Genomic DNA, 18,843 nt, shown 5'->3' on the forward strand with positions numbered 1-18,843 from the left:
TCCTGACAAGTCTGTTGGAATCTCTCCTCCTTCACACCTTCCTCTTTCTTTGGGGCTTTGACCAGTTTTGCCAATCCCTGCATTGCCACCAGCTTTAGGGATTCTCCTCTCCCTGTCATTCTGGGGCATATCAATGCTGCAGGCACACACCCCAACATGGGTCTCAAGGCTGCTCACTGTGCCAGGTAACTCAGTGTTCCCCCCATTTGAAGAGGGTCTCCTGATGTCAGCTCTGCGAACAGTAAGTGTAGGGGAGGGGAAGCCACCCCCAGAGATCTCTCTCTCTCTGTGCCCTCCCCACATGTATAATCCAATGTAGGCCAAGATGCTAAACCTCAAATTAATTCAAAACTTTCATCAAGAAGTTCCATGGAATTCACAGATTTTTTTTAAAAAGGCTTTCTAGTTCTGATATCTGAATAACTGCATCCTTGTTGGATATAACATAAAATTCATAGTGGATCTTTCTCCCTAGCTGCTGGCTTCTTAATTCTTGCCACAGATCAATTTCGTTATACATTGTTTTTACCAATTGTATCTATCAAATTTTAAGTTTGGTTGGCCAGTCCAAATACAGAATTCTATTATATAAGTGGAATTAATCTGATAGAGACACAAATGGCCTCTGCCCACCAAAAAAGCGAACCCTCTTATATACTTATAAAATACTGCTCTTTGGAGTTTATTTTCCTGATTGATCAATAGAACAGTGGTCTAATTTACAAAACTTGTCTATCACTTAACATTCTCATCAATATTTCACACCACACACACAGTTTACAGCATATCATTTTCAGACATACTGAACTCTCATTAATTTCATAAACACCTCATAAGCCTATTGAAAGTACCACTATTAGAGAAAGAAAAAAATATACGAATTACAGTGTAAATAGGGTTGTGAAAATACATTCTTCTGCACTTGTTCTGCTTAAGTCACTTATTCTTATGGTTAGGTTTGGCTCTCTGAATTGCTTCCCTTCACATTCATCCTTTTATCCCCACAGTTTCAAGAGCTATTTTTTTGTAGCAGGAACTCCTTTGCATATTAGGCCACATGATGTAGCCAGTCTTCCTGGAGCTTACATGAGGCTGTACTTATAAGCTCCAGGAAGACTGGCTACATTGTGTGGCCTAGTATGCAAAGGAGTTCTTGCCACAAAAAAGCCTTGACAGTTTCTATATCTCATCCATAATGTTTGACTCCTGCACCCATTCCTTTAGAGATGTGGAACAAACATCTTCATATGCTACAGACTGATTCTTGTACATTCTCTTTAGCTCCATCAGTGCTAGTGGACATAAAGGGTGCATCTGAGAATCCTTCTGCACTGCCACAGGGTACCTTTTTATCAGAAATTACTCCAGAGGACCCTACTTCATCACAATGGACTCTTGGGCAAAATCCCATTTCCTGTTGGATAAGATGTTAGAGTCAATGGAATAGCAACTATTTCATGCTCCTTTTAGCTCTTTCTGACCAGAGCTGGAATTACTGACAAGCAAGCTACAGTTTATAGACAGATTTGGAAAGAACTCTAAATACAAAGCAATTAGTAAAATTATTAAATTGCCATTTTTGACAATGCTGTGGGGGCTCTAAAAATGACACAGCTTAGAGATTTAGCATGTCTTAATTCCTCCTTGCCTCTGACATCAGCAGATCTAAAAGAAAGAGGCATAGTCACCTCACTGAGATGGAGTCCTGTTAAGGACTGGGAAGAGGAAGGGAACCACAAAGTGGGATGAGAAGAGGAAAAGAGCTACACCATTAGGAAAGGAAGAAGAAAAATGGAACTACAAAATGGTCAGGAAGAAAAGGAAAGCAACCATGAAAGAAAATGGGTTGGAGAGAAAGGGGACACATTGCATTCAAGTTTTCTCAAACATCAATAGCTATTCTTGTTGGTAGAGACAATTACAGCACAGGGCTTTAGTGCTTCTTTCCATATCATGAAGTGTTAGTGAAGACTGTAAATTGTTATAGATAATATGGATGATTATAACATTTAGAGTACATGTATTTGATGGAACATAAAATATTCCACTTTCAGTCAGTTTTCTCCTCTGAAAAACATACTGCTTTGGGGAACTTGGAACAAGTCCTGAAGAGCTCACAGCTGAGAAACATCAGGATAGCATGATGCTCTAGTAACAGCAAGCGAATGACACCAGTGTGGTTACGGTTAATGCCCTTTCTTTGTGGTTATTGCCTAGATTGCTGAGGCTTCAAAATTAACATGAAGCTAATTACCGTATCTCAATGCTGACATTTTGCATACACTGCTGGGTCATCATAACTTAGATTTTGTGAGTCCAAGTTGCTAGTATAATCTTGTGAAGTTTGGCTGTTTATATTTAATGATTTTTTTTCCTGCCAGGAAATCTGCTGTTCCTTTTCTTGTAGGGATTTTAACTAACCTAGTACATTTCTGTCCTTTATTTAAACTGCTGCTGAGAACTAAGAACTCAACCACAGACTCCCAATATGATCATTTGTAATATTTTGGCTTCAGAAAGGTGGTTGCAATTATGATTTAACACCACAAGCAGACAGGAAGAATAAGAGGCAATCCTCCACCTTTCTATAGGTTTCCCAGCATACTACAGAGAAACAAAGCAACCTTATATTTGGATAGATGTTGGTCCAGCTACCTTAGAATTGTCCATTCAAGCTGGTAACAATTATCCAACTATCTAAGACCTCAGATTTTGCCCACTTCTGTTTTGAATAACTGGAAATGGCAGGCTCCTATAAATCACCCAAGAGGACCTGCACAGCCTCTTAGTATTTTGGAGAAATTGTCAAAATACACCTTTATCTCAGTTGTTTCCCTTGCTTATAATGTAGATTTCTCAGGTGCCTTTTTCATTTGATTCTAGTTGAAGAGGGGACTTTGTTCGTTTGTAGAATATAATCTTTGCATGCGTAAGATCATAGATCCAGTCCCAGGTATGATGGACAGGAGGCTGAGGAAGGTAAAACAGCCAAACTGTTTTGCACCTGAGCCTATGGAAGTGCTACTTCAGCATCCAGTTACCTTTCAGAGGAGGAATGGAATGCTGGAGGAAGTACAATAGTAGTCAGTTTGGGTCTACCTCAGCAGTGAGTTTGAAGGGTAGTTCTGCCTGGTAGCATGGCAGGGTGATTTAACTATACCTTTGGGAGATGACAGAATACCCAGTTGTACCCAGTCTCTGGTGATGAACAGAACTGGTACCTTTTAGATCTACTCTTGGAAAAGGGCAGACTGATGTGGGTGGAGTATTGTGTATGTGAAAGAATGCAGCCTGATTGGCTAAGCAATAAAAGCCTGACTATAACTACAAACATTAAAAGAAATTCAGATCACACCCTGAAGCCATAACCAGTCTAAGTTTAAATACCTCAGCCAGGTTTCTTCTGTGCTGCTAAAGTGTTCTTAAAACAACCTGTACATAAATAAACATGTGTTATTTTTATACAACTCCTGCCTCATTGCTCTCCATGTTCTTGCTTACCACAAAACCAACCTCACAACAGCAAACCCAAAGCCTTCATACTGGCTACTGTTTTGATATATGGGGTAAGGTTACCAGCTCTGGCTTGGAACATGCAGAAGGTTTTGGAGGTGGAGCCTGGGGACGTTAGGGTTTGAGGACAGGAGGGACTTGAGCAGTGTACAGTGCCATAGAGTCCACCCTTCAAAGCTGCCTTTTTTCCAGGGTTACTGATCCTCTAGTCTCACTTAGGAGGAGAGGAGACTTTAGTATATTAGAAACACAAGGCAGGTATAAAGTAGATGGATTTTTGAAGGTGATTAAGTGGACACACTATGAAATCTGGGCTCCTTTATGTTGCTAATATCCAAATTGTGGACTGGAATGTGTGGTAATGTGCATTGGCTTTTATGGGTGAGCTACCATAATGATGATGATAAGGAATGCTGGACGTCCAACAGAAAAAAAAAGCTAAAGATCTTGTCTGCCTTCCTTGGAGTTTCTCTGATAGCTCTTCTTTCTGCATCAACTTCAGATGTGTCAGTGGCCTAAAGACAAGTGCTGACTATTAGGGGTGTGCAAAAAAAAATAAATTAGGAAATAATCTGATTTGGAAATATACGGGGCCAAAATATTTGGAATACCGTATATTTCCGAATATTCGGAATAGCCATATAATGGTAGATGTACAGCTATTTCCAAATATACGGCCCCATTATACCCTATGGCCATTGAAATCAATGGCAAAATAGGGTATATTGGAAGCCAGCTAGAGGGGAGGGGGTTTGAGGGAGAGCCCCCAAATTTGCAGGGGACCTGCAGGGGACTCTCCCCTACAAACCCCCCAAGTCCCAAAAAGATTGGGCCAGGGGGTCCCATTCCAGGGGCACCCAAAGAGGGTGCCCTTATCCCACCATTATACCCTATGGGCCATTGAAATCAATGGCAACATAGGGCATAATTAGAGGCTGCTGGGGGGCAGGGGGTTTAAGGGAGAGCCCCCAAAACTGCAGGGCACCCGCAGGGGACTCTCCCCTACAAAACCCCCAAGTTCCAAAAAGATTGGGCCAGGGGGTCAAATTCCTGGGGCACCCAAAGCCAAACCTAACTTCACAGCAGAGAATCTCTATAGGACCCAAATGCACTACATCCCTCTATCTACTCTATGAACCCTGCTGGCCTGGAACCAATATAAACCCAGTTGCCAACATCACTGCCACACAAAACACAATCTGCTCAAGGCTGCAGCAAACTCAGATGCCAGTTCTCCAGCCCAGCCCCAAACAACGCGAGGAGAGCTGGCCAAGCACAACAAGCATTCTGGTTCTGGGTCTCTTACCCAGATGCCAGCTTCCCTGCCACAGAACATGCAATCTACAGATGCCAGCTCTCCAGCCCTGCCCCAAACAACACAGGGAAAGCTGGCCAAGCACGACAAGCATGCTGGTTCTGGGTCTCTCACCCAGATGCCAGCTTCCCTACCACAGAACACGCAATCTACAGATGCCAGCTCTCCAGCCCTGCCCCAAACAACGCGGGGAAAGCTGGTCAAGCACAACAAGCATGCTGGTTCTGGATCTCTCACCCAGATGCCAGCTTCCCTGCCACAGAACACGCAATCTGCAGATGCCAGCTCTCCAGCTCTGCCCCAAACAACACAACTCTCAAACAAGAGAAGCGGTGGACAGAGCCAAACAACAACAGATCACTGAAAAAGGTCAAGAAACTCAACTGTTAAAAAGTGAACTTTTCAACAATAAAAAAACCTCAGGCCAAATCAGTCAGATTTTTTACTGTTTTAAAAGGATGCTGTGTTTGATTTGTTGCTGCTGTGTTGTGCTGCTGTTGTTCCTTTTCTCTTCTGGTTCTGGTTCTTTTTTTGGGGGGGGGGCTGTTTGGCCTACTTTTCATTGTTAAAAAGGTCACTTTTTAACAGTTGACTTTGTTGGCCTTTTCTCAGTGTTTTGGATCTGTTGATGTTGGCTGTGCATCGTGTCCTGTTATCCCTTTTCCTGGTTCTGGTTGTTCCACTTTCAACCCCACTTCCTAGCATGGAGCTAGGGTTGCCAGGTTTCCCTGGCCACTGGGAGGGGACAGAGGAGTAGAGTTGCCATATCCAGATGGGAAAATCCTGGAGATTTGGGAACAGAGCCTGAAGAAGAAAGACACCTCAATAGGGTATAATGTGTTTATGCTGTGAGAACCAGTGTTCACCAATAGCAGTTAGAATACTGGCATAGAATCGGGGAGATCTAGGTTCAAATCCTTGCTCTGTCATGAAGCTCTCAGGATGCCCTTTGCCTAGTTTATTATTTCTTAATCTAATTTACTTCACAGGATTGTTGTGAGAATGGAGAACTATGTGTGCATCCCTGCTCTCCATGGAGAAACAGCAGGATACAAATACAATAGCTAGCTAGTTGCTTGTGGCAAATATTGCACATGAAGATGGACTGCAGTTATATGGTGCTCACATCTCAACTATATTTACCACATAGTTAAACGAAGAAAAAAGTAAGAGTCCAGTAGCACCTTAAAGGCTAACAAAATTTGTGGTAGGGTATGGGCTTTCGTGAGTCACTGCTCACTTCTTCAGATACCTGCTACAGACAGACTAACATGGCTACTCATCTTGGATATATCCACACAGTTAAACATGATATGAATAATCCATCTATGTGATTACATAAATGCACCTATACCATATGGCTCAGTTCCTCATGGTGAGTGTAAAACTGCAATTCAATAGGGCATCACTGGGCTCTGCCCTAAAATAGTCTGTGATCCTGGGATTTTGGTAACTCTATAGTGCACTGCCATTGGTCTTACATCCTATTGTTACAGTTATCAGCACTTTCTTTTGCAACTACCTGTGTGGCTACGGTTCAGGATAGGGCTGTTAAACTTTACTAGATTCAGAATAAAATCTGAACATACATGTTAAAGAGCATTTTGCTATGCACTCAAAGTTTGGGTCAGTACAAAAAGCTAAAGAATACTGAAGGAAAGTACATGCTATTCCCTTTTCAGGGGAAGTCTTATAAAAGTTATGAATGGAGGTATACAAACAAATTGTAGATATTTTTAAATAACTGGAACTAAAACCATTTCTCCTGCACTCTGATTTTGAAGAATTCCATGAGGTTTTATTAATACAAGGATATCTAACTGACTGCTGGCTTTTATATTCTTAAACAGAGAGTAGCATATTTTTTTCATCTTTATTCAAGCAGCATTTTGTGCATCATGAAACATGTTTTGCCCACAGTATACCGCAGATACTTTTCACACATCACCTTTCCTTACATCGTATCCTTTCCAGAACTGGTCTAAGGAAACAGTGTGCCCTATACAGCCAATGAGAGTAATCAGCTCATTGTCCCTCAGTTCTTTAAATGAATTTTACCTAGAGAATACTGACACACAGTGGAGAAGAAGAGAACTGGATTGAGTGGTGAAGTTGCTGGCATATTCCCCTTTTGAATCTGGAATTCTAGGATGTCAGACCTCAAATACTAGAAATACAGTGAGTGGATGAAAAACAAGGGGCAGCAAGGTAGAAGAGGAAAAACAGTTCATCATTACATCTAATAAATGTGGCCAAAGTATACAAAACATTATGAAAATGTTACCCAGAGGAATGCACATTTTAAAAAGTAATGATGGCAAAACATAGTTCAGCTTAATTACTTTTCCATGGAATAATTCCATGAATTGCAGCACTGCTATGACACTGTTAAGCCAGAAAGCACAGCTGAACTGGCTGTTGTGTTACTAGTCAGAGACTTTATGAGCTGGCTTCGAAGTATATCACTAAATTACTAGCATTTCCTTACCCCTCAGACAAACAATTCCAAGCATCACCTTTACCAAAACTTTTGTAAAAAAGAAATCTTTGCAAAGCACAGTAAGCTCCATTTTATTAGGAAGTGGTTTAGAAAGTGTCCAAATTAGCATAGGCACTGTCTGCAGGACCAAAAGAGCATGATAAAGCATCATTTAGTCTAGACTATTGCCTAACACAAACCACATTTATCATGCTATTATGACAGCTTAAAGGCATGATTCACCTTAAGTTTTGCTTTTGAGGGTTCCTAATACTGATTTAATATACAATCACTTTTTCTTTAAAAAGGATTCATGGGCATTCCCATGCTGGAGTACTTTGCCATTACAAGAGTCAAAATTCCCTTTTGAAAAAGGAATTAATTGAAGGGGAGAAAGGAAAGTAGTATTTGTTACCAGGGATGTCAACTGGTACCAGCAAATATGTGTTTAAACATTTCTATAGCTATGAAATGCAGTAGACATACAACCTATGAATAGAATCATGTATTCCTAGCAACAATAATATTTATTTGAATGCTGGAAAAAATACAATTTTCATTTAACAGATACATTTACTGGTGTGTGAAGTTTTTCCAAGTGTACATCTCTGCAACAATTGAATAATATATGTGTATTAATTTGTGCAAGGCATTTGTATGAAGATAAAGTTCCATAGTTTATTGAGGAATCATTAACACACACCACAGAACTCATTTGGGTAGTGTACAGTGAAGTTAACTCTACCGAGAATTTCTATTACTCATTTCTATTACATGAGCTGCTTTTTACTGAAAGATCATTTACTTACCATTGAAATGTAGCTGCATCTCTTTGTATATTATTTAGATCTTGCATTTCTTTGTACATCTCCATTATGGCTTGTCCAGTTAGTTTTATTTTGGGAAATATTTTTTTGTATAAGCACTTACTTATTTAAAATATTTATAGCCCACCTGCTGATCATAATTCTCAAAGGAAACTAGTAAATAACATCAAGACTGCAGTCTTACTCATTGTTGGTTAGAAGTAAGCCAGACTGAACTCAGGGGGAAGACGGAGTAACAAGAAAATAAAACAGACTGCAGTAAGACAACAGGCTTGACATGGTCTGGCCACGCCTCTATTTTATGCGGTGTTATTCGTTCCAGAGAGGTTTGTCCAAACGTGCCACCCTTAACCTGCCTCACCATGTGCTCACTCCATGATTGACCATTCAGATGACTCCTGCATGATAACCATGAAGTGAATGGGATCCTTTTTTGTCTTTCATACATGTGCACAAGCATGCAGCCAAAGCAATGGCTCCTTTTTGACAGCTCTGTGATCCCTCCACCAAGTACTGTGGCCCCTTTCAGCCTCCTTTGCTATGCCTCTCTTCCTTGGAATACATGGGGGGAGGGGTGTAAGCAACATACATATTTATATGAGAGTACCCCATTGACTTCAGTACAAAATAATTATGGGAGCCTAACTAGAGATTATTTCCACAACTTTCCAACCCCAAGAAATAGGAGAGATGGTTTTTTGGGGGGGAGGGAAAATTACATAAAAAAATTTTTTTGGGGGGGATTTGTCACTCAAAAACAACTCCCCCATAGGTTCCTGATCCTGTCAGAGTGCTTGGGTGCAGAAATGCACAAGTAGTGGTTTAAAACCTTAGGGCGAAGATCCACTTATGTGCACATTGCTACCTGATAAAAAGTGGCAAAAATGGAACACAAGAACATAATAACATAAGAGAGTCATGTTGGATCAGGCCAATGGCCCATCCAATCCAACACTCTGTGTCACACAGTGGCCAAAAAAAAAACAGGTGCCACCAGGAGGTCTATCAGTGGGGCCAGGACACTAGAAGCTTTCCCAAATTCATACTTCCCAAACTCCTTGATTTTGCAACAGGGGAGTTCAGACATCCAGAAGTGTGAGGTGAAAGTGCTGACATCAAACTTTCCCTGGTGTCAAATAACTCCTGTCTGAAGATGGGTGAGGGTGCTGATGACTGGGGAATGGGAGGCAGATATTGCTGTCTGATCATACATTTTAAATTTGCAAGGGAACAGCAATGACACTGGATCAAACAGTTTGTCTAATTGCAGCCACAGTGAATTTGCAAGCTGCAGTGCAGGCTTTGCAACTGGAATGTCATGCATGCATACTAGTGAATCAAACTCAAGCTCAGACATCAGTCTTACTATTCCTCTCATGCTCCAGATTGCCTAACTATCTTATTTTTTATTTTTAAAAGCTATGCATGGTGACATGATAGAAGGCAAGCTAATCAGCACTTTATATTATGGGCTTCTACTCAGAACTTTCACAACCTTCTTATTTAGAGCTTGACCGTGGAGAGTAATAAGTTTATGAATAATATATTCTCAACATGGCCAAATCTGCAGACACTTAAATCCAGGGCCTGGAGTCATAAACTGACAAGACAGAGAGTAGTGTAGGGTAGTGGTTAAGAGTGGCAAATTCTAATCTGGAGAACTGGGTGTGATTCCCCACTCCTCCCCCTGAAGCCTTCTGGGAGACTTTGGGCTAGTCATAGTTCTCTTAAACTCCCTCAGCCCCTCCCACCTCACAGAGTATCTGTTGTGTGAAGAAGAAGGGAAGGGTAGATAAAACTTAGGCTAGAGACTCCTTATGCTAGAGTCGTCTTCTTCTTCGTAGGATATAGAAAAGTAGGGCATAAAAACGAACTCTTCTTCTTTCTAGAAGCCTGGGGGAATAAAGCCTACGGTTTACAGGAAAATCTGAAAAAAATACATTGGGGGTTACAACACTGGGTGACTTTGGGCCAATTACACATTCTCATCCTAACTTATCTCACAGGGTTGTTGTGAAGATAAGATGGAGAAGAGAATGATGCGTGCTTCATTTGGACCCCATCATGGAGAAAGGTGAGGTGTAAATGAAGTAAATGAATATAGCTGAATGTGAGGGGCAGATAAATGGTAGGTTGCATGGCAGGTGGGAAGGAGAAAAGGGAAAGGAGAAAGGATATGGAGATTGCCAGGATAAGGGGATGGGGACATAGTATGGGCAAAGGGATACAAGGGAAATGAGGTGTCCTCCTACAAGTCTTTGCATATTCTCCATTGCACAACTGGGCCTGGTCTGTTGGTCAGCACTGCACAACTGGGCCACAGTTTTCTCAGGTACAGGCTGATAGGGGAAGGGAAGAGGGGAAAGCTGAAGACAGGAGGGCACGTAAAGGTAGGCTGGCTGACAGGTGGGAAGGACAAATGGAAGTAGGAAAAGGGAGAACTTATAAGGGCTTTCAGTGAAGGGAAAGAGTGAAAGAGGGGGAAACAATATTTCCTCCCCGCTACAAGTTCTTGCATTTTCCCCAGTTGTTTGAAAGGTATACTGTTACACGAGTTCCTTTAAGTATGTAGATTTTCACTCTGGGACTTACTTTTGAGAAAGCATCAATAGGATTAAACTGTGGATCATTAATATACAACTGAAGCATTTAGCAAAAAATTATAGTTGCCAAAATCTGGGGAAAATATTTTAATCATAGCATTTTTAATATTTTAAATAAATAAAATGAATAAAAATTTTACTTGTTTTAACAAACAGCATTTTTGTCATCCATTCATATGATATGATTCCTTTTTTCTTTTTCAGCAGATAAAATCATTAACAAATGAACTTTCCCCAAATGTTGATTTAAAAGGAAAGAAATCAGGTGCAATTAATTGGTCAAAATATAAGGTCCTAGGTTTATGGAAAACAGTAGCCCCAGTATAAAGATTCACAGCTGTGTTACTGTTTTTGCTCTGGTCTTCAGCTTACAATTACTTCAGCCAGTTTGCTTTCTAATTGTCTTTACTGTTTGTCATCATCTGAAGGATTTAGTCTAAAACAAAAACAGGCATTGGACACAAAACTAGTACATTCCTGAAACATGAGTAAACAAACTTTAACTCACACAACCTTTCATTTACAGTAGCATGCAATTAATGGCACACTATCATTATGGACAATGTCTCTTCTTGTTTTTACATCAACACATAAGGCTAAAATGGTTAAACATTTAAAGGATCCTTCTGACAGCTTCGTTTTCTTTCCACTTCCTCTCCCTTCTCCATTATCTCCCTGATTTTCCATCACCCTTACTGATGATATTGGGTCTGTGCTACATTCGGCAAACATAAGTTATTGTTGGCATGTGGCTTAAGGACTCCTCTTCACAGAACACTATCTATACAAACTTTAATAAGGTCAGATTGGGGAAAAATCTCAGCTGCTGATCTTGGATCCTTTGAGCCAGTAACCATTTATAATTAATATTAATGAATAGCAGATGATAGATGTTTATTGCCTAAGCAGAAGTGTACACTGCAAAACCAGAATGATTTAGTTAAAGCTCTAAGGAATTGTCTTCATATGTTGGCTAGATGACTGGGGGGTGCTGACTTTTGCAAATGGGTGATCCAGAAACTAGAAAACCAAAATATGTCCAATGTAATGTAATGCAGAAAGGGTTCTCTGCCTGCCCCTTTTCACTTCCAGCAAATAGAGAATAGACCAAGAATGTACTGAAGTCTACCAACTGGCTTATTTATACTGCATTATAGAGTGCCTGAGCTGCAGAATTAAAAACTTTTCCAGATAGTAGCATTTTGCATTAAATTCTCTGTTGTCCAGATGGAGTACACATACCACCACGTATCAGGGTACTGGTAGAGTCAAAGAATCAAATCTGTTCTGCTGCATTTCAGTGCAGCGCCTAATTTACTGAATCAACCTGGGGGGCAGGGGACACATATCACCACATATCACGGTAATGGTAGAATCAAAGAACCAAATCTGTTCTGCTGCATAGCAGTGCCTAATTTACTAGTTTTAAACAATTTTTATTGGTAACAATTCCCATTCGCTCCCTCAAAGGACTTCTGTTGTAATTTTCTCAAATTCCATTCCAATTCCTTATTTAACAAATGTCTCATTTGTGCTTGTAGTTGTAATCTACCTTATAATTTTCTTTTTCCCTGGCCTTTTCCTCGGTTCCCCTTCTTTTTTCTTTATTTCATTTTGAATGTCCAACATCTGTTTTTCTTTTGCCCTTTTGTCCTTATTGTTTAATGTAATCAATATCCCTCTCATTATGGCTTTATAAGCATCCCACACAATCTGAAATTCTATATCATCTTTATGATTTATTTGGAAGTAAGCTTTAGTTTCATTTTCTAGAGATGTCACTAATTCTTTATTTTGTAGTAAATCTTCATTTAATCTCCATCTTCTCACTTTTTTAGACAATTTTGTAATCCATAATATTGGGTTATGATCTGCACCTATCTTCGGTAAGATCTCTATTTTCTTAGTTATAAGGCCTAAGTTCTTTGTACCCCATAACATGTCAATTCTGGAAAAAGTATTATGTCTTGCTGAAAAAAAATGTATAATCTCGTACTTCAGGATTAAATTTTCTCCATATGTCTTCCAAGTTTTCTTGTTTAACCAGTTCAAAAAAGGATTTTGGCAATTTTCCTTCTTTATTATTATTTTTCCAGATCTGTCCAATGTATTCTGAATTGTTCCATTAAAGTCTCCCATAATCATGACCTGGTTGTGTGGCACTTCATCAAGTTGTTTTATAATGTCTTTAAAAAAAAATCTTCTGCACCATTTGGTGCATACAGTCCCAATAATAAGGGGGTTTTTGCATTTATTATTACTTCTACTGCCACAAATCTTCCATCTTTATCTTTAAATATTATTTTTGGTCCAATTCTTGTTTAATATAAAAAATCACACCCCTTTTCTTCTGTTCAGCCAATGAAAAAAATTCCAGTCCCAATTGTTTATTCCATAAAAATTTATAATCCTTTTGTTTAATATGAACTTTTTGTAAGCAAATTATATTACAGTTTTGTTTTTTAATCCAATGAAATATTGCCTTTCTTTTTTGTGGTGAATTTAGTCCATTTACATTCCAAGATAATAATTTATAATCCATCATGGTGCAAATTCTTTATTCTCTTCATAAAATTTACGCAGCTCCTGTGTATTTGTAATTGTAATCCTTGTAATTGTAATTGTAGCTCAAAGCTCAAACCTTCAGGTATTAACCATCTATACCTCATTCCATTATTACGTAGTTTTTTTTGTTAATTTCTTATATGTTCTCCTGTCATTTATCACTTGTCTTGGCAATTCTTTCATTATTCTTACTCTGCTTCCTCCCACTATCAATGCCTTTTCAAAATTTTTATTCAAGATTTCCCCCACCATTTCTTTTGTGATATATCTTATAACCACATCTCTTGGAAAGTTATTTTTCTTGGCATATGATGAATTCACTTTATACATATGATCATACATATTTCTAGTCCCTTCAGGATCTCCCTCCAAGAAATCAGCAATTATTTTTATTACATGTTCTTTTAAGTCTGTTCCTTCTTCTTCAGGTACTCCTCTCAGACGTATTTGTGTCTCCATCAATTTACAGTCATGCATTGTTGTTTTTTCTTGCATTTTTAATAAGGTGGTATCCTGGAGTTTAACTTTCCCTTCTACCTCCTGCACTTTTTTTGACACCACCACTGTTTCATTTCTAAGCTCTTCCATTTCTTTTTTAAAGTCCTCAATATCTTTTTAAAGTTCTTTTTTGCAAGCATTTATCATCTTTTCCACCCCTTTCATCATCCTAGCTTCCATTACTTTCAACTGATCTTGCATTTTCTCCAATGAGGCAGCCCTTGCATGGGTTACCTTTGACATTAAAAAAACAGTGAAAAAATTGATATCACCAAATTAAATTTCAACTATCAGATTTGATAGATTAGAACTTGCCCTTTCAAATGAGCCTAATTTTGCTGTCCTCCAACCTTCCCAGGCTCAGATATTAATTTTTTTTAAAATTTAGCCTCCCAGTAATGGCCGCTGATGTTTTCTATGGTAATACAATCCTAGAATAGGTCCACTTCTTCAATAGTTACTTCCTGCTTTGCTTGCCCCAAGTCATGTTCTCACTGGTAACAAAGTCTCACAATACTTGATGTATTTCCTGTGTTGACTGTAGAAACTGCAGATCTCTGACGATGGTGCTTTCACTCCACGACCACAGGTAGACAAAACAATAAATTCCTTTCCAATTTTCAACACTGTCCTTAATTTAACAAAGTCCAAAATTCACCCCCTCTTCTCTTCTTCTTCCAAGCTTTCAAACTTTCTCTTTCCCATCTTCTAATATTATTTTGTTTGCTTTAAAATAGTCCCAGAATGGTAGATACTAATCAGTACCTTTTTCTAAGGTTACCCAAATCAACACTGGTCTCATACAGCATCAGATGTTCAGCAGTCTCAAAGAAGATTAGGATCTTGTCAAGCTTATGTCAAATAAATTACTCTGTAAGCTTCTGCAGATGATGAATATGCAACTCTTCTCCGGGGATCCCTCAAAGGAGCTCCCCCCCGGGACTCCCTTTTAGCCAAGGTAAATCACCTCAAAGTTTCCTGTGCATATCTTGGACTAATCTCTCACTGAAAAAAGTAGGCAGAAGGCAAAAATTTGCCCTTTACTACCCCGAACAGAAGCTCCAGTCTGCCCCCTTTAGAGAGGCAGGTCAGCTCAGCATTATCCAAATCCCAGAAGTCCCAGCAGTGCCTAATTTACTGAATCAACCCAGGAGTGGGGAGAGGGACAAACTGAAATCCCAGTCAATTTGCACTAATCATACTATGTATGTAGAATAAAGTAACATCTGTAAAAAGCAACTATAGTTAGATAATATGAAAATACACATAGTATCAGTGAAAGTCTTCTGGGACACGAAATCTTTCTATAAGAACTTTTTTTATGTGATAAGAAAGAATGGAACTGCAATCACAATAGTACTATGAACTATCTAAACAAGTGGCCCAAGAAATATAATCCTGTCTTCTTAGGGCTATCATTTTCCACTGGAATAAAGCTACAACTTTCTTATGTAAATGTTTACATATGTCAAGGCCTGCTGTCCAATGAAAAGAATTAACTACTCATCTTATACTTTTAACTCAGTAACACACAGGAACACAGTTCCAGCTGGCCTAATATGCAAATCAGTTACTGCTGAGCTTTTCCTACAAAAAAAGTCCTGGTTATTTTTGATTTTCAAAACACCTCAAGTGCCATGTAAGTTGTATAAATTGAAGCATATCATACTGTGACAGGGTGGGACAGCCAGAGTTCTTCAGGAAAGAAGAAAACAGACCACTAGGGCTACTCAGTCAGGAAGGCAAATAAAAATTGAGGGAAAATCTTACCTCTGAGGGAGGGAAGTGGATAGGACCATCATAGTGGCTTATTAGGAGCATTATGTGTTTTGCCTCATTGTTTTCTCCTATTTCCTCTTTGCATTTGCTGTTCAGAAACTTATATAGTCTTGTTTACACTGAACATTTTATTTATTTTATTTCTTCAATGCCAGGTTTCCTCCAAGAGGCTCAGATCCACATTCCTGCTCCTCCCTACAATTTATCTTTACCATTATCTTGTAAAACAGATTAGGCTAAACAGTGAATGCCCCAAGGTCTCCCCGTGACTTTCATAGCAGAAGGAGCATTTCAATCCTAGTCTTCTTGATCATACTCTGAATCTCAAGTCACTACATCACACTGACTCAAAATTACACTCCAAACTGCTGCATACTAGAAGTTTAAAGTAAGATGGTAATTCTGATTCATGAATGGATGGAGAAGTTCTTTTCTATTGTAAGTGGTCAAGGTAGTTGGCAAGTACAGCACCTAAACATACCTTGCTGAAGGTTGTTTATAATGGACCTGTCCTTTCAACTTTTGTTGGTGTAGTGGTTAAGTGTGCAGACTCTTATCTGGGAGAACCGGATTTGATTCCCCACTCCTCCACTTGCATCTGCTGGAATTGCATTGGGTCAGCCATAGCTCTGGCAGAGGTTGTCCTTGAAAGGGCAGCTGCTGTGAGAGCCCTCTCAGCCCCACCCATCTCACAGGGTGTCTGTTGTGGGGGAGGAAGGAAAAGGAGATTGTGAGCCGCTCTGAGACTCTGAGATTCGGAATGGAGGGCATGATATAAATCCAATATCATCATCATCTTCTTACAAGGATAGGAACCCATTGCAATTAGTATGCTCACAAAATGTCTATACTTTCTTCATCTTGCTTTATCTGTTATTACTACCATCAAAGAGTGTCTATACTTCCTTCATCTTCCTTTAACTGTTATTGCTACCATCAAAAAGTGATTCTAGTTCTCTTTATTTTTAAGCAGAGCTGGTCAAATTATGGTGTTGAAATGAACACTGAATGTGTTCAGAAAACAAACAGTTTTGTGGTTGTGACAAGAACAAGGCTGATTTAGGCTTTTGCTCACTACGGTGCTCCTTAAACCAAGACTGAAGACTTTCTGAAGTTTCTTTGATTGAGTAGTACTCTTTATTCCACATTAAATTCTTCACTAAAATAAATTCCAAGAAGATACATACAGTATGTCACAGAATAATAATAATAATAATAATAATAATAATAATAATAATAATAATAATAATAATAATAATAATAATAATAATACATTTTATTTATATCCCGCCCTCCCCGCCTAGGCAAACTCAGGGCGGCTAACAACAGTTCAATAAAATTATACAATATACAATATAAGGTGATTTAAAACAACATTTAAATTATACATTAATTTAAAACAACAATCTAAAACCAGTTCCAAATGTCTAGGTCATTCCATAGTTTAAACGGCAGTGATCTTCCTGATGTTATTCTGAACACTTATATTATGGCAGGGGTCACTAGATAAATCGTTGGTGGATTAAACAGCCATCCTATCAACGTCTACAAAAGCCTGTTTGAAAAGGATGGTCTTACAGGCCCTGCGGAATTGGTCCAAATTCCGCAGGGCCCGTACCTCCTCCGGAAGTTGATTCCAAAGGCACGGGGCTATAACAGAGAAGGCCCGTGCCCGTGTACTCTGTAATTTTGCCTCCTTTGGCCCAGGGATAGTCGGTGTATTCTTCCCTGCTGACCTCAGTGCTCTTTGGGGCCCATATGGGGAGAGACGGTCCCTCAGGTAGGCAGGTCCTCGGCCATATAGGGCTTTAAAGGTGATAACCAGCACTTTGTATCGGACCCAGAAGTGAGTACACCCCCTCACATTTTGTAAATATTTAAGTATATCTTTTCATGTGACAACACTGAAAAAATGACACTTGGCTACAATGTAAAGTAGTGAGTCTACAGCTTGTATGACAGTGTAAATGTGCTGTCCCCTCAGAATTACACAACACACAGCCATTAATGTCTAAACTGCTGGCGACAAAAGTGAGTACACCCCTAAGTGAAAATGTCCAAATGGGGCCCAAAGTGTCAATATTTTATGTGGCCACCATTATTTTCCAGCACTGCCTTAACCCTCTTGGGAATAGAGTTCACCAGAGCTTCACAGGTTGCCAAGTCCTCTTCCACTCCTCCATGAGGACGTCAAGTAGCTGGTGGATGTTAGAGACTTTGCGCACCGCCACCTTCCATTTCAGGATGCCCCACAGATGCTCAATAGGGTTTAGGCCTGGAGACATGCTTGGCCAGTCCATCACCTTTACCCTCAGCTTCTTTAGCAAGGCAGTGGTCATTTTGGAGGTGTGTTTGGGGTCGTTATCATGTTGGAATACTGCCTTGCGGCTCAGTCTCCGAAGGGAGGGGATCATGCTCTGCTTCAGTATGTCACAGTACATGTTGGCATTCATGATTCCCTCAATGAACTGTAGCTCCCCAGTGCCGGCAACACTCATGCAGCCCCAGACCATGACATTCCCACCACCATGCTTGACTGAAGGCAAGACACATTTGTCTTTGTACTCACCTGGTTGCCGCCACACATGCTTGACATCATCTGAACCAAATAAGTTTATCTTGGTCACATCGAACCACAGGACATGGTTCCAGAAATCCATGTCCTTAGTCTGCTTGTCTGCAGCAAACCGTTTGCAGGCTTTCTTGTGCATCATCTTTAGAAGAGGCTTCCTTCTGGGATGACAGCCCTGCAGATTAATTTGATGAAGCGTGCAGTGTATGGTCTGAGCACTGAAAGGCTGATCCCCCACCCCTTCAACCTCTGTAGCTATGCTGGCAGCACTCATACGTCTGTTTCCCAAAGCCAAACCTCTGGATATGACGCTGAGCAGAGGCACTCAACTTCTTTGGTCAACCATGGCAAGGCCTGTTCTGCGTGGAACCTGTCCTGTTAAACTGCTGTATGGTCTTGGCCACCGTGCTGCAGCTCAGTTTCAAGGTCTTGGCAATCTGCTTATAGCGTAGGCCATCTTTATGTAGAGCAACATTTTTTTTTCAGATCCTCAGAGAGTTCATTGCCATGAGGTGCCATGTGGAACTTCCAGTGACCAGTACGAGGGAGTGAGAGCAATAAACTGCTCCCCCTTCACACCTGATACCTTGTACCACTTACGAGTCACATGACACCAGGGAGCGAAAATGGCTACTTGGGCCCCATTTGGACATTATCACTTAGGGGTGTACTCACTTTTGTTCCCAGCAGTT

This window comes from Heteronotia binoei, chromosome 1, assembly GCF_032191835.1.
Source record: "Heteronotia binoei isolate CCM8104 ecotype False Entrance Well chromosome 1, APGP_CSIRO_Hbin_v1, whole genome shotgun sequence".
Classification (NCBI taxonomy): domain Eukaryota; kingdom Metazoa; phylum Chordata; class Lepidosauria; order Squamata; family Gekkonidae; genus Heteronotia; species Heteronotia binoei.